The following is a 24,940-nucleotide window of genomic DNA, read 5'->3' as shown; positions in this document are numbered from 1 at the left end:
ATCGAACAAAAAATACCTATTTTGATGACCTCTTTTTTGGAAGAAATAGAAAATTTTTAGAAATGTTGTCCTTTGTCCAACATTTCTATGTTGAAAAATAAAAATATTTTTTAACCAAAAACCTGTGTTTCATTCAAAATGTCTCAAACCTTTTTTCCCACCCTTTCACAGTTGAATCTAGAACTGAACATTAAAAAGTACTACGATTGAAGCTGAATTTTATCCTTAGAATTCACTACGACTAAAGCTGAATTTTATCCTTAGAAAGAACTACGATTCAAGCTGAAGTTTATCCCTAGAAGGCACGATGATCGAAGCTGAATTTTATCCGTAGAGAGAACAACGATAGAAGCTGAAATATATCTTTAGAAGGAACAACGATTGAAGCTGAGTTTTATCATTAGAAGGGACAACGATTGAAGCTGAGTTTTATCATTAGAAGGAACAACGATTGAAGTTGAATTTTAGCTTTATAAGGAACTGCGGTTGAAGCTGAATTTTATCCTTAGAAAGAACTACAATTGAAGCTGAATTTTATCCCTAGGAGGAACAACGGTTGAAGCAGAATTTTATTCTTAGAAGGAGCAACGATTGAAGCTGATTTTTATCTTTATAAGGAACTGCGGTTGAAGCTGAATTTTATTCTTAGAAAGAACTACAATGGAAGCAGAAATTTATCCTTAGAAGGAACGACGATGGAAGCTGAATTTTATCCTTAGAAAGAACTACAATTGTAGCTGAATTTTATCCTTAGAAGGAACAACGATTGAAGCAAAATTTTATCCTTAGAGAGAACTAAGATTGAAGCTTAATTTTATCCTTAGAATGAACTACAATAGAAACTGAATTAAGACAAAAGGATGAACTAAAAATTTAATTTTACAAAGACCTACGATTGAAGCTAAAATTGAACTTTAGAAACTCCTTTAGAAGCATAAATTGAAATTTATGCGAACCTACGACTGAAGCGATAATTGAACTATAGAAACTTAAAGATCTGAGATTAAAATTAATTTTGGGATTGCAACTAAATTAGAACTGTGGAAAGACCTTGTATATTACAGGTAGTTTTTTGTCTATAAAAGCCTGCGCTTAGAATTAATTTTGAAGTGTGCAAATGATTACGATTGTAACTAGTTTTGGACTGTACCTAAAACAGTACAGACACATAGTTGTTCTTAACTTCGTAGTGTATAAAGATTGTTATTAAGATTAGACTATTAACAATTTGTGCATCAAATGTAAACTTTTGTTAAAATTTTCAAAGGTATTGTTGTTTGTATATCTTTTCCAAAGAATTGTTAAATCGAAAATAACTTTCATAACTTATTGATAAGCAAACATGCAAACAATAACATTGCCTGATACTACTATTAGAACTTTTATATTTGAAAATATACAAAAAAAAATATTTATTTTTCTTAATACTTGTATCGATAACCAAAAATTTTTGCATGATAATGCAATTTCCTTACAGTCAGCAACTTTGAATATGTTGATGTTCTTATTTTAGCCCCCTCAATAATACTAGAACGTCTATCTTCTTGGAGTACTTATGTAGGAATACGTCAACATATTGAATATGCAAATATATCATCATATAAAATAATAATGATAATATCTCTACAAAATACAATATTATTTACAAAACATACAGCTTTATACAAATGTGTATCTATACTTACATGTATGAAAAATAAATAATAATAGATGTATGTAATAAATACATTAAATTTTCCACAAATTGTATGCATTCAACCGAATGGAATTTTATATTTATTAAAAGTGCAATGAAAACAGTGGAGGTAATAATTAAAGGTTTATTTAGTTTAAGGTGATTTACCTACAATCGAAGCTATACATAAACTAGGTAACGATCTACAATTGAAGCTGTTTAAAAATCCATATTTGCAGCTGAACATGGACAGTATAATTACCAACGATTGAAGCTAAATTCAAACTATATGAAGAGCTACAATGTGGGTTATATAAAGACATACGAATTAACTTCAGCTTTTACTTGTAAAGCCCTACGATTCAAACTAAGCTTGGATCATATAAATACCTACGATTGAAATTAATATTAGACTCTATAAAGAGCTTCGATTAAAGCTGGATTTGAACTACATTTAAACTTTCGAATGATTGATATAAAAATTTAACTTCGTTAACTTGGATTATAAAGGAGCTTCGATTAAAGCTAAACTCGGACTGTATTAAGAGCAATCATTGAAGTAGAACGAGGTATATAAGGGCCTATGGTTGAGACTATAACACGAATATATAAAGACCTACTACTGGACTATACAGAGGTCTCTGAATGAAGCTAAACTGTGACAATATATATGGGCCCATGATTGATGCTAAAATATGACTATTTAAAAACCTAATAATGAAGATATACTTGGACTATATAGAGACTTCGATTGAAGCTAAATTTGCACTGTATAGACATCTACAATAGAAGATAAAATTGAACTGCATAAAGACCTACAATAGAAGATAAAATTGAACTGCATGAAAACCTGCTATCGAAGGAAAAATTACAATATAGGAGGACCTTGATTGAATCTTAAATCGAACTTTGGAAGAACCTACGATTGAAGCTAAAATTGAACTTTAGAAAGATCAACGATTGATGATAAATTTACACATTAGAAAGACCTACGATTAAAGCTAAAATTGCAAATTAAAAGGAACTTGATTGAAGCTAAAATTGCAATTTAGATGGACCTTGATTGAAGCTTAAATTTAAATTTAGAAGGACCTAGATTGAAGCTAAAATTGAACTTAAGAAAGACCTAGGATTGAAGCTAAAATTAAACTTTAGAAAGACTTAGGATTGAAACTAATATTGCGATTTAGAAGGACCTTGGTTGAAGCTAAATTTAAACTTTAGAAAGACCCATGATTGAAGCTAAATTTTAACTTTAGAAGGACCTTGATCGAAGGTAAAATTTAAATTTGGAAGGACTTTGAGTGAAGCTAGAATTTAAATTTAGAAGGACGTAGATTGAAGCTAAAATTGAACTTTAGAAAGACCTAGGATTGAAGCTAAAATTGAACCTTATAAAGGCTTAGGATTGAAGCTAAAATTGCAATTTAGAAGGACCTTCATTGAAGCTAAATTTAAACTTTAGAAAGAGCTATGATTGAAGCTAAAATTTAACTTTAGAAGGACCTTGATTGAAGCTGAAATTAAACTTTATAAAGATCTACAATTGGTGATAAAATTGCAATTTTGTAGGACCTTGATTGAAGCTAAAATTTAAATTTAGAAGGACTTTGAGTGAAGCTAAAATTGAACTTTAGAAAGACCTAGGATTGAGGCTAAAATTTAACCTTATAAAGACTTAGGATTGAAGCTAAAATTGCAATTTAGAAGGACCTTGATTGAAGCTAAATTTAAACTTTAGAAAGACCTATGATTGAAGCTAAATTTTAACTTTAGAAGGACCTTGATTGAAACTGAAATTAAACATTATAAGGACCTACAATTTGTGACAAAATTTCAATTTTGTAGGACCTAGATTGAAGCTAAAATTGCAATTTAGAAGGTCCTCGATTGAAGCTAAAAATTATACTTTTGAAGAACCTACGACTGAAGCTAAAATTGAACATTAGAAGGACCTGGATTGAGGCTAAAATTAAACTCTAGAAGGACATGCGGTTGAAGCTAGAATTGCAATTTATAAGGGCCTAGATTGAAGTTAGAATAAAAGTTTTGAAGGACTTTGATTGAAATTGAAATTAAACTTTATAAAGTCCTACAATTGGTGATAAAATTGCAATTTTGTAGGACCTTGATTGAAGCTAAAATTGCAATTTAGAAGGACCTCGATTGAAGCTAAAAATTATACTTTTGAAGAACCTACGACTGAAGCTAAAATTGAGCATTAGAAGGTCCTGGATTGAGGCTAAAATTAAACTTTAGAAGGACCTACGACTGAGGATGAAATTTTACATTAGAAAGACCTACAATGGAAGCTAAAAATGAACTGTAGATAGACCTACTATTAAAGCCAAAATTGAGCTTTAGAAATACCTACGATTGAAACTAAAATTGCAATTTAGAAGAACATTGATTGAAGCTAAAATTGAACTTTGGAAGGACCTTGACTGAAGCTAAAATTGAACTTTGGAAGGACCTTGATTGAAGCTAAAATTTAACTTTAGAAATAAGCTAAAATTAAAGTTTATAAAGATCTACGATTGAAGCTAAAATTTTAATTTAGGACGACCTTGATTGAATATTAAATTAGTCGTTAGAAGGACCTACGATTGAAGCTAAAATCGAACATTAGAAAAACCTGCAATTGAAGCTAAAATTAGGCTTTAGAAGGACCTTTAATTTTAGCCAAAATTAGGCTATAGAAGTATCTAAAATTTAACTTTAAAAAAAAAACATCGTTTAAATTGTAGTGTACTTATAATTACAAACAATTTTAAACACAAGCATATTCCTTCGAATATAAGTATTTACATACATTTGAATATTTTCATATGCTCTCATATTTTTGGGAAATTCAACATACAAATGCAATTCGTTTATGTATCACTTGATTGATAGAATCATTCGTTCATTTGTCTATTTGTTTGTGTTATTATTGAGTTATTTTACTAATATTTTTATTACGAAAAAAAAAATTATTATAAAAATATTTCAAGGAAGACAGCAAGAGGTAAATACATATTCTTTATTACTTAAAGAAATTAAAAACTAAGAGCACACACATATATTTGTAATTTGACAGTAGAGATAAAATAGTGAAAGATTAATTTGAACTGCTGTGGGAATTCTGGTGTTTTAGAGAGGGTTTTTAAAATAAAGTTAAATTAAAGGTAGCATAATTCTGAATTCAGAATAAATTGAAATCAAACAAGTACAATATTGCAATATATAGTTACAGAACGATATCGAATCCAATTAAGATCTCATATCGAAGTCAAATAAAAACCATTTTCATTACAATTATATAAATATTAAATTAAATATCATAAGGTTGTCTTTTTTATGATATACACTGTCTTTCAGTTAATTAATTCATATTGAGCTATGAGTTTTTTTGCAATAAATTAATATTATTTTTATTATAGATATTTCAAATCAAAATAAACACAAATTGAAAAAAATCCATTAGCAGAAGAGCTTTATTTTTTTTTAAATAAAAATATTTTTGTTACAAAATATCTAATAGACTATTTTAAGCCTGTTTTATTATCTTTATTATAGCTGAATATTGTGATATAAAAATGAAAAGAAAAGTTCAATAAAGAAACCAAAAATAATTATATAAGTAAATATTGCAATCATTGCCTTTTTAAGCCAGATACTCTTTCCGTTTGCAATAATATGTAAGGAATCTCAGGGTTTGAAGCTTGGGTAATGCTTATATACTTTTCTTTGTTCTTTTTTCACAGTTTATTTTATATTAGTATCTCAACTCTGTTTATTGAGCTACAAATGCAAATTAAATGCTTGTTTATTGAGGACAATTTGCGGCTGTTTGTGAACAATCGGGTGACACGTGCCGGTGCCCTACCTCTGCTGAACACTAGAATCTAATATTGTCCCTAATTTATCCGACTGTTACTTGCAAGAAAAATATCTTCCACTCTAGCCATATTCTCCATAATAAATGAATGTAAATGTGTCTTGGCTAATGCTAGATGTAATCCGCCTGATTGTAAACCAGCACCCTATTCTTTCTATACTATGATTGGTGCTACCAAATTCTATTTACTTACAATCCTAGCACTGCTCTGTAACTTCTTTAATTCTTTTTTTTTAATCCTACCGACTTGTCCATGTCTCATTCATTCACTTGCACAACATACAAGATAATGTCTGCTCTATTACTTTAGCTTATCCCAGCAGATAAGCAAGTAGTCAATGAAGACTGTAATTGTCGCTAAAGTCTGATCACTTGACTAACTCCAGCTGATATATTTAGGGTCATTTAATACAATTTACTATTTGTAGTGCGGAGAGAAGTTTGGTTACTTTATACATCACCGGTAATCTACCGTGAAGACAATTCCACTTAAGTATCTCTAAGTGGAGATAACACTAGTTATCTAGGAATAAGTCACTCTAAACATTTATTTTGTAATGTACATTTTTGTGAGTAATTCGTTCAAATTGGTTTTATCCAAATTGTGTTATGTATAGTGATACAGTCTATTTAATTATTGCTTAAGAGTTCTGATATTCCATGTAACGTAAAGTCAATGGTGGCACGTCACATTGTCCATTGACATATTGTCCATGGACATTATTTCACTCCAAAAGATGACATTATGTCCATGGACATTATGTCATTTTGGTAGTGTCATAATGTCCATGTGTAAAGTGTCGTAAAGTAAATGGACATAATGACACTTTTGGAGTGACATAATGTCCATGATATTTAAAAAATAATTTAAGTATATATGTTTTAATTTAACTTCTATCGAATTTACCGTTGTAACTTTAAAGTAGTAATAAGACGATATCTGCGATTTTTAGTTATCTGTTATCTGAATTTTGTGGAGTGCAGACGTCACAAATTTAAAGTTTAAACAAGTAAGAATGTATGGTCGGTCAAGCCCGACCATATAATACCCTACACTAAGTAAAAGAGTAAAAACATTTTTCTTTTAAAATTTCAATAATTTATATGTTTGAGTGATTTTCGGAAGTGGGCCTTATATGGGGGCTATGACCAATTATGGACCGATCATCATGAAATTAGGTCGTGTGATTTATGTCTATATGAAAGTTTACTATGTTGAATTTTGTGAGTATACCAACATTTTTAAGCGATTTATTCACGTTAAAGTGATTTTCGGAAGCGTGTATATATGGGAGCTATGACTAATTATGGACCGATCGTAACAAAATTTGGTGACATGAATTTTGTATGTATAAAACTTATTTGGAGTGAATTTTGTATAGATACATGAATAAGTTAAACATTTATGACCGATAAAGTTCAATTTCGGGAGGACATTTGTATGGGGGCTAGGTGAAATAATGGTCCGATTTCAGCCAGTTTCAATAGGCTTCGTCGTTGGGCCGAAAAAAGTATATGTACCTAATTGTATAGAAATATCTTCAAAATTGGGACCTGCCAACCAGACAGACGGACGGACATCGTATAATCGACTCAGAAAGTGATTCTAAGTCGATCAGTATACTTTAAGGTGGGTGTTAGACTAATATTTTTGGGCGTTACACACATATGCACAAACGCATAATACCCTCCCCACTGTGGTGCTGAAGGGTATAAAAAGTAAAAGTGTTAAAATGGGTAATGTAAAATATAAATATGAATTTAGGAATAAATTTGACAAAAAAAGAGAGTTCTATAAAAAATTTAAGAACTTTCACTTCAAAAAAATACTTTTTAATAATTTATTTACAAGAAAGGCTTTATTTAGCGAAGCCGCCTGCCGCCTTCTATGGAGAAGAAAGTCCCTAAGAGCGGCCGTAGGCCGCCACGCAGAAAAACTTTATTTACAAAGACAAGTTTTTTGCACTCAGTAGCATGACGAGCAACTATTCGGTATCGCAGAAAAAGGTGTTTCTTATTGGCGGCCTGCGGCCGCTTTTAGAGGCTTTCTCCTCCATGGAACGCGACAGGCGGCTTCGCTACATGAAGTTTTTTAATATATGAAAATATAAACTGTTACTAGGATCAAAAATTTTATAAAAATTTGTTTTTCTGAACAAAATTTGGACATTATGACACTTTCAAAAGTGTCATAATATCCATAAGCAAAGTGACATAGTGTCCATGGACATTATGACACTACAGTGTCCATTGACATAATGTCCATGGACATAATGTCACTTTATGGGGTGTCATAATGTCCATGGACATTATGTCAATGGACACTGTGACATGCCACCTAAGTCAATAGTCACATTAGTGTCTCTTAGAAGTAATCTATTGGAGAGTTGTCTGAGGAAGGTTTGTTTGTAAGCAATCGTTTATTAGACTGTTTTATCTAATTATTTGAGGTCAATTAGCACACGTACATATTAAAATATCTAGTTATTTAGCAGACAGATTCCAATGCGTTGACTATTTTGGACCAGCTATCAGACAATCTCATTGTAATCAAAATGTTTCAATTAACCCCCTGATTAAGACTGTACTTGTTAAAATAACTATGCACGTAGCTAGTTATGAAACTAGTTGTCGAAAAATTACTAGTTCGGGACAGTCTCCTAGAACTGCTTGGCTGTTTGTTTGTTATTGATCTGTTTGTGTAGTACTGTATTTGTGATGCTGAATGGTAATGTGCTTTGTACTGCTGGTTGATATTGCTTTTGTTGTGTTCCTAGCCACTTCCTTTTTTGTCTTGTATCTACATCATTATGGCTGAATATCTTCTCTCGTGACTCTCCCCGTTGACTAACCTCTGATGACACTTTGTAAACTCTGCTGATCACTGCTCGTAATACCACTGTTGACAGTGTCTGTTTTGACTTATCTCTGCTGACAATCTCTGAAATTTATTAACCTTCCATTGAAGGGGAACATAAACTATACTCATAATGATTTCGATTGAAGCAGACACTAAACCAAAATTTGTCTATGTATATATCTACGATTGCACTTAATATTTAACTTGAAATTTAACTGCATTCGAACCCGCAATTGATGCTGAAACTAACCAACATGAAGACCTACGATTGAAGCTTAAATTGAGTTTCATACAGACCTACGATTAAAGCTCAAATTGGTCTATATAAAGTCCTACATTTAAAGCTAGAATTTAACTAATGACTGCAGCTAAAATTTAAATAAGGACATACGATTGATGCTAAAATTTAAATATACACTGGTGCATATTCCTATAAATGCACTTAATTTGTTTCTGTATTTTTGTTATATCTTTGTTGTTCTCATACAAATGCAAAATTTAACGTTTTTAATGAGAGACAACTTAACGGTACTTTTTGAAAGTAATTAAGTTTTTTTTCTTATTCTTGTTGTTTGCCTTAATTATGCGATCTAATGTTCTTGGTGCTATTTTAAGTGGAAGATTCGTATAAACGCAGACGTGAAATTTGTTTTTAAAAAAGTTACCAAAAATAAAATATTATCAATTTTAGTTTTTTTTTCAACCAAAGGTACGTTTCTAATAGTAACATCTCCATTTACTGCAACTTTTTCTATTTGAATCAATAAATTTCATTACTTTTAAAGATGCCTAAGGGAACCTTTTTTCCGATCAAGAAAAGATTCAAATTAAATTTTTTCGCGACCAAAGATGTTCCAATAGAGAAATTGGACGTAAAATCGATCGATCGGAAAGTGTGGTGCGAAATTTCTTGAAGAAAGGTCAAAATTATGGAGTTCGCAAACCTACAAAGGGAAATACAAAACTAACAAGAAGAGAACTTAATCTAATAAAACAAGAAGCAACCCGCAACAAATTTAATTCCACACAAATAAAGAATAAATTAAATCTTCCAGTGACTTCCAAACACGTTGCACACCTTTTTACGAAACGATGAAAACATAAAATGGAAAAAGCCAAAATGTAAACCAATGCTAAAAAACCACCATAAAGAATATCGTCTAAAATTCGCAAGAAAATATATGAAATGAACATATGAGTGGAGAAAAGTAATTTTCTCTGACGAAAACAAATTTAATTTAGACGGTCCTGACTCATACTCATGCTATTGGCACGATTTGAGATCAAACGATGTTCGGATGTCAAAACGTAATTTCGGTGGTGGCAGTGTTATGGTTTGGGTAGCGTTTTCTGCAGTTGGCAATTCGAAAATAAGTTTTGTTCCGACGAAAATGAATAGTGCGATTTATAACGAACTGTTGGAAGATGCTCTTCTCTCATTTATGGATGAAAAAATGGATGAAGATTGCATATTCCAGCAAGATAATGCTGTAATCCATGTTTCTAAGCAATATAAATCTTGGTTTAATAAACAAAGCCTTCCTCTGTTGGACTAGCCAGCTTGTAGTCCGGACTTAGACCCAATGGAGAACTTGTGGGTATACATGGCCCGTAAAGTTTATGCAAATAATGTCCAGAATAAAAACATAAAAGCTGTGACAGAGCTGAAACTAAGAATTAAACAAGTCTGGGAGGAAATTGGTTCCAAACTGCTTAAAAAATTAGTGGAATCAATGCCAGACCGTATTTTTGAAACAATCCATAACAAAGGATCATCCACACATTATTAATAATGCAACAGTGTCCCATAAATTATAGTGCGTTTATAGGAAAATAACCTTAAAAATGGCTGTTAATCTCGAAAATTAAGTAAAAAATAAATAAAGTACAAATTAATTTTTTGGTAAACAATACTTTAAGTGAAGTCTTAACTAATTTAATAAACAAATTTGCAGCTCCCTAAATATGTTCATGTTTAATTTTTAAAATCTTTTTAAAAAAAAGTAGTGTGCGTTTATAGGAATATGCACCATTGTATATACCCCAAGGATTGCTGCTAAAATTGAACTTTGATTGAAATTAAAATCTAACTATTGACCTACTATTGTATCTTTGATTTGTACATTTGAACCACACGTAGACCTACGATTAAATCAAGATATGAATTACATAAAGACCTTCGAACGAATCTTAAACTGAACTAGAGTAAGACCAAAGATTTAAGCAAAAATTGTACTGCATATCTCTAAAATTGAGATACATTAAGATCTAAACTTGCGCTATGATTTAGACTGAAATTTAACTGCAACAAAACAATCAAGTGAAGGTAAAATTGAACTAGATAAATACCTGTGAAGGAAGCTGGAAATGAACTATATAAGGAATTAGTTTGAAGCTAAAATTTAATACCATTAACTCCTACAATTGAATTAATTCAAACTAAAATTAATCTACATAAAGACCTACTATTGCTGCTAAATTTTAACTAAATTGTAGCCCAAATTGAGCTATATATAGACCAAAGATTGATGCCGAAATTGATCTATATATAGACCTGCTGCTATAGCTATGAAGTCCCACGATTGAGTTTAGCATTTAACTACATTAAAGTATTGCGATTGGGTCTAAAATTGATCTACATAATTTGAGTTTCATAGAGACCTTCGAATTGAATTGAAGTAAAAGTTTAACCTCATAATTGATTCTAGATTTGAGGTATATAAAGACCTACGGTTCAAGATAAAATTGAACTACAATGAGATATTCAATTGAATCTTAAATTGAACTAAATAAAGATGTATTTATCGTTGGTTGCTTTAAATGATCATTATAAATCTGTCAAATAGCCAGTTAAATTCAGCATCTTTGAAATTTATTTATACCAAAAATTTATTGAAACAAAATAAGTTTAAAATTAATTAAAATAGTTAAGGAAGTTAAAAAAAACTCAAACACACGCACCCTTATTACCAAATACAAATTCAATTTGCTGTGCAATTATTAAATCAATTATTAATATTGGAGAGTAAGAACAAAAATTAAAAAAAAATAAATAAACAGACAGACAGTCAGTCAGAACCAACAGCAATTAAAATGCTATTATAAAAACAATTTATCATTACTAAAATATAAAGAATTTACTTTAAAAATAAAACCAAACACACATACATACATGTGCGGGCTTACACAATTACATACCTAGATATACATATACGACACACAAACACAAATCGTTGTAAACTACAAACACGATTACAAGTGTTAAAATAACATTTACAACAGTCAAGTAAACAGAAGATTAAATCAAATAAAAAGCAACAACAAAAAGAACTGTAGTGCACTACTACAGCAGCACACACAAAAAAAAGAGGAGACGGAAATGATAAAAACGGAACACACTTACACATACGCACATATGCAAGTACACATGCTTGATAAATACACGAACATTTACAAACGTCATGTCATTTTAAAGCGCTGATTCCTTTTCTATAGATTTATATATATAGGAAGTTATATTAGGGTGGTGCCTAATAAACACTTCCTACTAAAATAAAGGTAGATTTGTTAATAAAATAAACATCTTAATTAACGATATTTCAAAGTATATAGTATATTTAAAGTATTCCTTCATTTTAGTTAGGCTTCATAGCAAAAAGGACCAGCCTAATTTTATATGCAGCACTTATACATATCAAGTACACATGCATGTGTGTAATACATATGTATTCGAAAAGTCTGTGTGTACATTGGTGTGTCTGATGAAGAAGTGAATTGAAGTGAACACATCTGCAAATAATATCAACGATTTTAACTACTGACTCGGCATTAAAACTTACTAAGAGTATGATAAAAAATCACTTAAAAAACCAAAATAAATACATGCACACACAGGCACCGGCACGTACATCTATACATACTATCTTATTCACAAATATATGAGTATATACTAGAGTAGTCCTTATTTTGCACATCTATTTTCGATGCTTCCAAGGACTAAAATTGTTCCGTTACATAAGAACCAAATGCTGAAAATATTGAGACAAATCGGATAATGTTTAGAGGTTGCACATTTTATTTGCAGTTTTGAGATATAAATCAAGGTAGAAATATTTAAAAAGAAAATAAATGTTATCCACATAAATAAATATAAGGCCTGTTTCACGATGTCGAAAGAAAACTGATTCGAACAAATTTGTATGAAAACTATTCGAAAGAATTTAAAAAACTGAGTGTTTTTCATATAAATTTTATCGACTCATTTTTCTTTCGTCATCGTGGAACAGGCAGATAAAGTCGGAAATAACCCAACAAATTGTAGTAGGGAATGTAAAATAATATAAAATCACTGTTGTTTTGTCTAAGCTTTGATATTTTTAAAAATAATTATTTGCTATATAATTTTATTTGTATATTTCCTAAAGCCTTTTGGAAAATTTTGCCTGTTGATTAGTATTTATAAACCGATTAATCGGTTAATTAATGTTCGCAATACATAGTCCGCAAAAGTTTTCATATAAATAAAAATTCTCCACGTCCACTATACGCCCACTTATTAAATACATCTGCAAAATAAATCGGTCTGTGCTCAATCATAATTCAGACCAAAATTCGATTACTTATATAAAAACTCACAATAGCTTAAATCGATAATAATTTGGCCAATAAGAGTTTAATCAAGAAAAGCAGCTCGATCTGTGATCACTAATATTTCTGACCAAAAATAATTTTTTTATATAAAAACTCAAAATATCTAATAACTTGGCCAATAAGCATTTAATCAACAAAAGCAGATCGATCTGTGATCACTCATATTTCCGACCAAAAATCGAATTTTTAAATAAAAACTCAAAATATCTAAATTCGCTAATAACTTGGCCAATAAGCGTTTAATCAAGAAAAGCAGCTCGATCTGTGATCACTCATATTTCCGACCAAAAATCGAATTTTTAAATAAAAACTCAAAATATCTAAATTCGCTAATAACTTGGCCAATAAGCGTTTAATCAAGAAAAGGTGTTCGATCTGTGATCACTCATATTTCTGACCAAAAATCAATTTTTTATATAAAAAATCAAAATATCTAAATTCGCTAATAACTTGGCCAATAAGCGTTTAATCAAGAAAAGCAGCTCGATCTGTGATCACTCATATTATTGACCAAAAATCGATTTTTTATATAAAAACACAAAATATCTAAATTTGGTAATAACTTGGCCAATAAGCGTTTAATCAAGAAAAGGACCTCGATCTGTGATCACTCATATTTCTGACATAAAATTGATTTTTTATATTAAAACTCAAAATATCTAACTTCGCTGATAACTTGGCCAATAAGAGTTTAATCTAGAAAAGGAGCTCGATCTGTGATCACTCATATTTCTGACCAAAAATCGATTTTTTATATAAAATCTCAAAATATCTAAATTCGCTAATAACTTGGCCAATAAGAGTTTAATCAAGAAAAACAGCTCGATCTGTGATCACTCATATTTCTGACCAAAAATCGATGTTTTACATAAAAACTCAAACTATCTAAATTCGCTAATAACTTGGCAAATAAGCGTTTAATCAATAAAAGGACCTCGATCTGTGATCACTCATATTTCTGACCAAAAATCGATGTTTTACATAAAAACTCAAAATATCTAATTTTGCTAATAACTTGGCCAATAAGCGTTTAATCAAGAAAAGGACCTCGATCTGTGATCACTCATGTTTCTGACCAAAAATCGATGTTTTACATAAAAACTCAAAATATCTAAATTCGCCATTACCTTGGCCAATAAGCGTTTAATCAAGAAAAGGACCTCGATCTGTGATCACTCATATTTCTGACCAAAAATCGATTTTTTATATAAAAACTCAAAATATTTAAATTCGCTAATAACTCGGCCAATAAGCGTTTAATCCATAAAAGGAGCACGATCTGTGATCACTCATATTTCTGACCAAAAATCGATTTTTTATATAAAAACTCAAAATATCTAAATTCGCTAATAACTTGGCCAATAAGAGTTTAATCAAGAAAAGCAGCTCGATCTGTGATCACTCATATTTCTTAACAAAAATCGATTTTTTATATAAAAACTCAAAATATCTAAATTCGCTAATAACTTGGCCTATAAGCGTTTAATCAAGAAAAGGACCTCGATTGGTAATCACTCATATTTCTGAGCAAAAATCAATTTTTTATATAAAAACTCAAAATATCTAAATTCGCTAATAACTTGGCCAATAAGCGTTGAATAAAGAAAAGGAGCACGATCTGTGATCACTCATATTTCTGACAAAAAATCGATTCTTTATATAAAAATTCAAAATACCTAAATTCGCTAATAACTTGGCTAATAAGCGTTTAATCAAGAAAAGGAGCTCGATTTGTGATGACTCATATTTCAGATCAAAATGCGATTACTTATATAACAACTCAAAATATGTACATTGATTTACATGTATTCTGTTGTTGCAAGATTTAAGTTTCTGACAACAAACTTATGTTCATTGTCTCTCAGTAGCACTTCTATGTAGGTATATTTTATTCTATGCCCTATATAACTAAAAATTACACTATGCTCGAAATTGACATTTTTTTTTTCTGTCAAGATGGGCACCCAGCGGCTTAAACTAATTCGGGTACGCTGAATTCAGTGGTGCTAACCATTTTTTTAGGTTAGCTCGTATTTTCAATATGTACCGTTATTTCGAAAATGTAGGAGGTTGCACAACATATATTCGCGTAACTCGAAAACAGTTTAGTTTATTGAATAAACTGAAAAAAAAAAACGAAATTCCGCAACGAAATTACCTTCAAGTAAAGCTTAACATTTTATGTTTATAATCTTCGCAGTCGTTTTAGAAATATAAATTTTTTTTTTGGCAAAAAAAATAATTTTTTAGAAAAAATTTTAAATTTTTAGCTTTTAAAACGGCATTAAAAATTGAAAAATGCATATACGCTCCTAATTTTTTACACATGTAGAAAACGAAGTTCCAAATAAAACAAGCTCTAAATAATTAAAATCTGTCCACAAGTTTTCATTCTATTCACAAAAAATAATACAAATATCCCCTAATATTTACACCCGATACATAACTCGTAGTAATTAGCTACATCGTGCAGTGGACAGAGGTATAGACAAAATAGAGGGAAATAAATCTCAACCCTTAGTCCGATTTGAATGAAATTTGACACATGCAAAGAAGAAATGTTGACGAGTTTAAGGTTTGAATTTTGATCGCATAAGTCTATCAGAGGTGCGACCAGGGGTGCCCAAAATAGGACTCGGGTATGATAAACGTTCCTCTTTCTTCGTTTGGGTTCCGATTTTAAAAAACTTACACACATAGAATCTCCTCATCGAGCACTACAAAAAACCTCATCATGGCTATCAACTATCTCTTACAGCTTAGGAGATATTCGCATTTTAAAATTAAATTATCAACATTTTTACCCACCGTACTGCAGCTTTTTGATAACAGCGGGTCCAAATATATCCCGATTTGCTCATTTTTTCTTTTATTGGACTAACTACAAATGTATATGTCAAACAAAAAAATAATTGTTTACAAATCGTGACTGACTCCAAAGTTATATGCATTTGAATTTAAAAATCAAGAGCGTATATGCATTTTCCAATTTTTAGTGCCGTTTTAAAAACCAAAAATTTCGAAATTTTTCTAAAAAAAAATGTATATTTCTAAAATGACTGCGAAGATTAAAAACATGTCAAGCCTTACTTAAAGGTAATTTTGTTGCGGAATTTCGGTTTTTTCAGTTTGTTCAATAAAATAAACCGTTTTTGAGTTATGCGAATATATTTTGTGCAACCTCCTCCATTAGAAGTCCCGAAATTTTTTCTGCAAAAGAAAAATTATACGGCTTTTTTGGGGAAAAAATACGGCCATTTTTACATGTTCCAACTATTGATGCAAGTAACTTTTCATGGGTACGAGATACCTGTTAGCAAGTTATTTTGATTATATTCAGAATTTTATAGAAAATACGGCTCGCCATATCTAAAACACCAAAAAAAGTTCGAGCTGAATTCAAAAAAAAAAAATAAACCTAAATATCTCTTGAAATACATAACTTCTTAAGGACCCAAGGTGGCTTCTAATTTTGCTAATTAATCGTAAATAGCATTATTTACAACTTAGGTGTCTTTGGTGAACCGCTTTGGAATTTTGCGGCAAATATTTTCGTGGAATAATTTAATCCTTAAATGTCCATTTTGGAAAGACTTTTTTTGACTTTCTCAAAAAAGGTGTCAAATTGACCCCTAAAGAGGGGAGGATCTAGAGGGTTAAGATCTTCCATAAAATTCCGCAATATAACTCTGACAATAAGAATTCTCTCAGACATTAACTTACACAACTTTTTTCATTTAGTATAATGCTCCTTTTGATCAAATTCACTGTAAACTTTGACTCACTATAAAGTAAAATTATGTAGTCAACATGCCCTTTCATAATTATTGGGTCGCTATTCTGTTTCAATCAAAAAGCCTCAATTTGTTGGACAGTGTAATTAAAATGATTGTAAATAGTAGAGGACGATGGGTTTACTTAGGACGGATAACTTATTAACATTTTAAACATAGTTAAGGCATAATCAATGTTTAAATATTTTTTTTTCAGAATCTATTAAACACAATGAAACTATTAAAAATTCAAATTAATAATACTAGATGTTTAGGCTAAATTTTACTAATGAAAATGTATTTTTTTGATATGTTGTAGTGGAATTTTTTTCCTCATGGGACAATACCAACATAATTATATTTCTAAAACGACAGCGCAGATTAAAAAAATAGTTGTAGTCTTACTTAAGGGCAATTTTATTGCGGAATTTTTCTAGGTTATTCAATAAGCTAAACAGTGTTTGAGTTACGCGAATATATGTACATATGTTGTGCAAACTCCTCCATTTTCGGTTAGCATAGTCGAATCAGGTTAAAATTGTCAAATTCGAGCATAATCTAATCAGTGGCGATCGGTTCATAATTGATCATAACTCCCATATAACCCCACTTCCGAAAATTACTAACGAAAATAAATTATTAGCGGTATTCAGAGTTTGGTGCGTTTTCGGTTGCAACTGTTTGTTTGCGGAATTTTAAGCAACTTTGCAATGCTGGATGCAAATTAGGTAACAGTTACACAGTGGTATGAGAATAAAAAAAGCGAGAAATAAATCTGTAACTTCTAAACCCTTACGCTGATTTGAATGAAATTTCACATGCGCAAAGAGGAAGTCGAGTTTAAGTTTTGAATTTGGACCTCATGACTCCACCACGAGCGGGACCAGGGGTTCCCAAAGTAGGACACCTCGGGTATGTTTAATTTTTAAAATGATCCTATTTCTTCGTTTGTGTTCCGATTTAAAAAAAAAATACACATACAGAATCTCCTCGTCGAGCACTACATAAAACCTATAAATTATCTCTTATAGCTTAGGAGATATTTGCATTTGAAAATTTAATTTTCAACATTTTTAGCCAAAAAGTGGACCAGGGCAGTTTTTTGGTGACCGCGGTTCCAAATATTACCCGATTTTATCCGTTTTTCTTTTATAGGATTAACAATAGATGTATATATCAAATAAAGAAATCATGGCTGAGTCCAAAGTTACTTGCATTTGAATATAAGAAAATTAAAAAAGGCGATTTTTCGCAATTTTTTTGGGAAAAAAGTACTTTTGAGGTCCAAAACATGAACTCAACTACACTTCCTCTTTGCGCATGTGAAATTTCATTCAAATCGGCGGAAGGGTTTATAAGTTACAGATTTATTTCCCTCTTTTTATACCCTCCACCACCATAAGTGGTGAATGAGGGTATATATAAGTTTGTCATTCCGTGTGTACAATTGAGAAATATTCATCTGAGACCCAACAAAGTATATATATTATTGATCCTTATGAAATTCTAAGTCGATTGAGCCATGTCCGTCTGTCTGTCCGTCTGTCCGTCTGTCCGTCTGTGTAAAACACGCTCACGTCCAAAATATGCAAACAAACTTAGTAGAATTGCAAGAAAAATTTTTATTATTGTCCTAAGCAGTTTGGTATTGAAAATCAGCGAAATCAGTACAGTGGAACCAAAGATATGAATGAAAATGTGGGACAACCTCAAAAAAAAATAGATAATTTTCACATATTTTTGGACATTTTTTGTAAATATATTGCTGCTAATATCATAAAATTTTGCACTCGTTACTTTTATGATAAAAGGAGTAACTCTGGTTAAAATTATAAGAATCGGTCCAAGATTTCTCCTAGGCCCCATACAAATTTCTTCGCGAAATATGGTTATATGGTCTATAAATGCCTACAAAATAGGAATATCCACATGAAATTCAGCGAAAATAAGTTTCGTGGTAAAAGAAATTACATTACAAAATTTTTCGTGGATCGGCCCATATTTAACCATAGCCCCAATATAAAGTACACTTCCGAAAATCACTTAAATAAGAATAAATGTCTTATAAATATCGCTATCAAGTTGAAATTCGACATGAATAATCCCCATATATACCAAAATCGCTGTACCTAATTCTATGAAAATCGGCCGATAATTGGTTATAGCTCCCATATAAGGGCCACTTCCAAAAAACACAATAACCTACATAAATATCTAAAAAATATCAATATCAAAACAAAATTTCACACACATCCATAGTTTATATTTAGAAATCATACTACTGGATTTTGTGAATATCGGTCCATATTTGACCATAGCTCCCATATAAGGTCCACTCCCGAAAATCACTAATATCCTCATAAATTTCTTACAAATATAGTTATCAGGTTGAAATTCAAAACAAATTTATTCAATATATACAAAAATCGATGTACCAAATTTTATGATGATAGGGCCATAATTGGTCATAACCTCCATATAAGAACTACTTCAGGAAAACACATTACCCTGCACAAATATCCATAAAAATCTATACTCAACCAAAATTTTACACCGATGAGTAATTTGTATCCAAGAATAGTACTACAAGATTTTTTAAATATTGGTGCATAATTCGGCATAGCTCCCACATAAGATCCATTCTTGTTAATAGCGTTGTTTATATGAAATTCTACAAAAATAGTCCTTACACACTTAGGACCATAATAGGTCATAGCATCCATATATTAAACCAAAATAGTACACAGATCAGTAATTTGTATTCAAAAATCATAATACTGAATTTTGTGAATATTGGTCCATAATTGGCCACAGCTCTCATATAAATACATAAAAATCATGTAAAAATATTTTATGACAATCGAATCATAATAGGTCATAGCTCCCGAATAAGTCCCACAACCAAATATTTTGAAATTTGTCTAAATATATTTGTATACCCTTTTTTATACTCTGTTTCTTCACTTGAGGTTAAAAGGGAAAAATGTTGAGGTCCAGACTTAAACTCGACAACACTTCCCCTTTGCGCATGTGAAATTTCATTAAAATCGGACTAAGGGTTTAGAAGTAACAGATTTGTTTCCCTCTTTTTTTTTCTCATACCACTGTGCGCCACTTTGACACTCAGATATTGTAGATCGTTTAACCCAGTTCCAACAAAGTGTTTACGGTTACCTATGTAAGAAAATAATAATTTACACGAAGATTTAGAAAAATTAAATTTAGACGACAATTTCTCAATTAAAAGACAATAATTAACTGTGTCAAACGTTCTAATAGGAATTTCAGTTATAAATTGCTGAATTAGATACAATTTTTTGTACATTAGATATAAAACTAGTCTTTCTAACAATTGTTATATTATTTCAGCTTTTCTACCATCATATTTAGGTGGAGGGTATTTAAGATTCGGCACGGCCGAATATAGTACTCTTAGTTGTTTTATTCTCATACCACTGTGAGTCGATATAAAAATTATTGCTCGTGAAAATTTACAAAAATTGGTTTGATTATTTTGTGAAATTGTTTTAATCCAGACCAACTTTTATTTCATCTGGCTTCTACTTTTTGTTGGGTTTTTGTTTGACGTTTTGAAACTATTGTTTACAAATGTCAGCTGTTCGAGTATCAGTGATACAAACGCAATACACGTAGCAAAAAAAGCTACAGAGTTTTAAATAGTATTGGACAAAAGTAATGATTTGACAATTTCAATTCTGTGTATTTTACCTTTGCACTTACGCAAGACCATATGCATCAAACACTGAACTTCGCTATTGAAATTTTAAAATTGATTATTGCTTTGAAACTTTAAATATAGACCTTTTATCGTTTTGGTTTTATATGACGGAGATAAATTTTGGATCTTGCTATCATCGAAAATACAAAAAGTGTAAAATAAGGGTCCTAGTAAGCATCAATATTAGGGCCATTTTAACCCCAAGTGCCATTAAGGGTTAATTTTTATTATTATGCTGCTATTATAAGCCCTGGAGTTTATGTTAGGTTTTTGTGAAGTTTCATCAAAATCGGCCCAAAAATAAATAACATTTCTATATCTTTAAATTAGAAATTACAAATTTTTAAAAATTTGACCTTTGACCTTTACGATTTAAGGTTTAACGTTTTCCAATTTTAGTAAAAATTTCAGAGTATATTTAGAATTATCTGGTCTATAATATTCTGAATAGTAAATAAAACAGTAAGGAAATAGAGCACATTCGCCAAAAAAATGGCCAAATAATTGGTTTTTCTCGAAAATTTCAAAACTTAAATCGCAGGTACGGAAAAACTATAAAATATATTTTCATAATTTTTTTCACATTTTTATTCCCTATTATATTCTTAATAAATCCCAATGAGATGATCAAAAAATTCTAAAATTTGTTTAACAAAATTTTTAAAAATTTGAAAATAGAGTTTTGAAACTGCCATTAAAAAGTTTTTATTTTTTTGGTCATACCTGCGAATAGGTTAACGATATCCTACGAAGACAGAAACTCATATACAAGTAAATATGAATATATATTAAGTAAGAAAGAGCTTTTATTTTAATATTTTTTAAATTTGTTCCTACATTTCTTGTTCTAGTTGCTTGAGACACGTTAATGGCCAGGCGAATTTTTAATAACTTTCGTATTTTTTGAACAATTTCTATTTATACCCTACACCACTATAGTGGGGAGGGTATTATGCGTTTGTAACGCCCAAAAATATTAGTCTAAAGTATACCGATCGACTTAGAATCACTTTCTGAGTCGACTAAACGATGTCCGTCCGTCCGTCTGGTTGGCTGTCCATATAAACCTTGTGCGCAGAGTACAGGTCGCACTTTTGAAGATATTTCGATAAAATTTGGTATATATTACTATTCGGACCAATGACCAAGCCTATTGAAACTGGCTGAAATCGGTCCATTATTTCACCTAGCACCCATACAAATGTCCTTCCTAAATTGGACTTTATCGGTCATAAATGTTTAATTATACCCTACACCACCATAGTGGGGAGGGTATTATGCGTTTGTGCAGATGTTTGTAACGCCCAAAAATATTAGTCTAACATCCACCTTAAAGTATACCGATCGACTTAGAATCACTTTCTGAGTCGATTAAGCGATGTCCGTCCGTCCGTCCGTCTGGTCGGCTGGCTGGCTGGCTGTCCATGTAAAGCTTGTGCGCAGAGTACAAGTCGCAATTTTGAAGATATTTCGATCAAATTTGGTACATATTATTTTTCGGCTCAAGAACCAAGCCTATTGAAACTGGCTGAAATCGGTCCACTATTTGACCTAGCCCCCATACAAATGTCCTCCCGAAATTGGACTTTATCGGTCATAAATGTTTAATTTATACATGTATCTCCACAAATTCCGCTCCAAATAAGTTTTATATACACAAAATTCATGTTACCAAATTTTGTTACGATCGATCCATAATTTGTCATAGCTCCTATATAGACCCGCTTCCGGAAATCACTTTAACGTGCATAAATCGCTTAAAAATGTTGGTAAACACACAAAATTCAACATAGTTAACTTTAATATAGACATAAATCACACGACCTAATTTCATGGTGATCGGTCCATAATTGGTCATAGCTCCCATATAAGGCCCACTTCCGAAAATCACTCACGAAGATAAGTTATTGATATTTTAAAAGAAAAATATTTTTACTCATTTACTTGGTGTAGGGTATTATTATATGGTCGGGCTTCACCGACCATACTTTCTTACTTGTTTTTATATCTCATTGGAACGACAATTACGTACACATTTCTATTCGTTTTAATTAAATTGCTAAAATAATTTTTTAATGGCAAAATTTTTACAAAAACTGAAAAAATGCATTTTATCCCCATTTTAACCCCAACCGATTTACTTAAAATTTTTTAAGGGTGATTTTTTACTAATGTTCACCAAACTGGGGGGTGAGAATGGCCAAAATCCAACTTTCGTTTATTAAGAGCCACCCTAATCTATATATGTAGATTGACTAGCGAGTAAGTTGAGACACTTGGATAAATAATTCATACATATGTATGTATCTACATAAATGTGTACATTTAATTGTATACGTACACGTGCATTTATTGAATACTATATATTCTTCTGCCTATATAAACGGAGTTGGCGATTCATGCATTTTCTTATATGTAAACGAATGCTAGTTTAAATATTGAGGTGCTTACATCATTTAATACCGGCTGTAAAAGCTTTCATTTATTTTTAAATACATAACTACTATATATGAAAAGTTGTAATCATAATATAAATATATAAAAAATTTCCGCCGAATTTTGGGTTCAGAAAATCCACATATCGAGCCCTTAGCGCCAAATTATCGTAAGCGACAAAACACAAATTTGACAGGAGAAGGTTTTTTTTGATTATTTTGAAATTTACACAGAAAAAATTATATTTAAATTCAAACATTTATCCCATATTGAACTGGTTTCAATTATTTCATAATTAAATCAAGTATTTATTTGCTCAAAAACAAAATTTCTTGATATTTTCTATTGAATTTTGAGTTTTGAATTTGATTATTTTGACAATTGAATATACAATTTTCGTTATTGGTTGAATTTCAAATACAAAAATTATTGAATAGATAATTTTCGTAATTGAAACACAAAAAAAATAACGAAAATGTGTTTTCAATTACTAAAATTATCTATTCAATAATTTTTGTATTTGAAATTCAACCAATAACGAAAATTGTATATTCAATTGTCAAAATAATCAAATTCAAAGCTCAAAATTCAATAGAAAATATCAAGAAATTTAGTTTTTGAGCAAATAAATACTTGATTTAATTATGAAATAATTGAAACCAGTTCAATATGTGACAAATATTTGAATTGAAACGGCTTAAGAAATAGTTTTTTCTGTGTATACATTGAATTAAAAATGTTATGATGCGATATAATATAATTTCGTTCATGATATTTGTCTATTTTTCAAAAATATTTATAACTTGTGACAATTAAAAATTCATGGAATACTTTATAGAAAAATATGACAACAAATGTTTTTTATTGAATTTTTGCAGAGATAACATTTTTTTCGAATTGAAATTAAATTTTTGTTTATAAATAGTTTTTAATGAAATTTCACAGTTATGTAGATTTTTCCATTTAAAATGGAAAAATAAAAACGAATTTTGAAATTTATTATCAGCAATCCCGCAATTTCCAAAAAAATGTTGAAAAATTCCAAAAATGGTAATTTTTAGTTTTTTGGCTATAATATCCATATCAGGGTCGGGGTTATCGGGACCCTTTACAAAATAATTAGAAACATATTGAGCCACCTATAATCGGTTACTATATTTTGATACCGGATACGCGATTTGAGAATTTTTGCCCTAAAATTTTATTTTACATAAAATATAGGTGTTTTTCTAAAGGACCTGGTCGCCTCGGTAACAACAATTTTGAAATTGGTTTTCCTTTTAAATATTTCGTGAAAACTAAGCTTTCAGAAAGTAGAAATTCCTTATACATCCTCTTAGAAATTTTTTTGCGATATCTTTAAAAGAAAAAAGTTCTTTTTTCCCCAAAAAATAGCGAAAAATCTATTTTTAAAAATCTATTAAATTCAAATGCATATAACTTTGGACTTAGGGAAATATTTGGATACGCTGTTATCAAAAAACTGGAGTAGGGTGGGTAAAAATGTTGAAAATTTAGTTTTCAAATGCGAAAATCTCCTAAGCTATAATAGATAATTGATAGCTACGATGAAGTTTTTTGTAGTGCTCGATGAGAAGATTCTACATATATAATGTTTTTGAAATCAGAACTCAAACCAAGAAATAATATCGTTTTAAAAATGTAATATACCCGAGGGGTCCTATTTTGAGGGCCCTTGCTCGCGCCCCTGGTGGGCCTATGAGGTCCGCGTTCAAACCTTAAACTCAACAGCACTTCTTCTTTGCGCATGTTAAATTTCAATCAAACCAATTTAACCATTTAGAAGTTACAGATTTATTTCCTCTTTTTATACCCTCCACCACCATAAGTGGTGAATAAGGGTATATATAAGTTTGTCATTCCGTGTGTAACATTGAGAAATATTCATCTGAGACCCAACAAAGTA

This window comes from Calliphora vicina, chromosome 3 (assembly GCF_958450345.1).
Source record: "Calliphora vicina chromosome 3, idCalVici1.1, whole genome shotgun sequence".
Lineage (NCBI taxonomy): Eukaryota > Metazoa > Arthropoda > Insecta > Diptera > Calliphoridae > Calliphora > Calliphora vicina.
The sequence above is the reverse complement of the archived record's forward strand: the minus strand, read 5'-3'. Positions refer to the sequence as shown.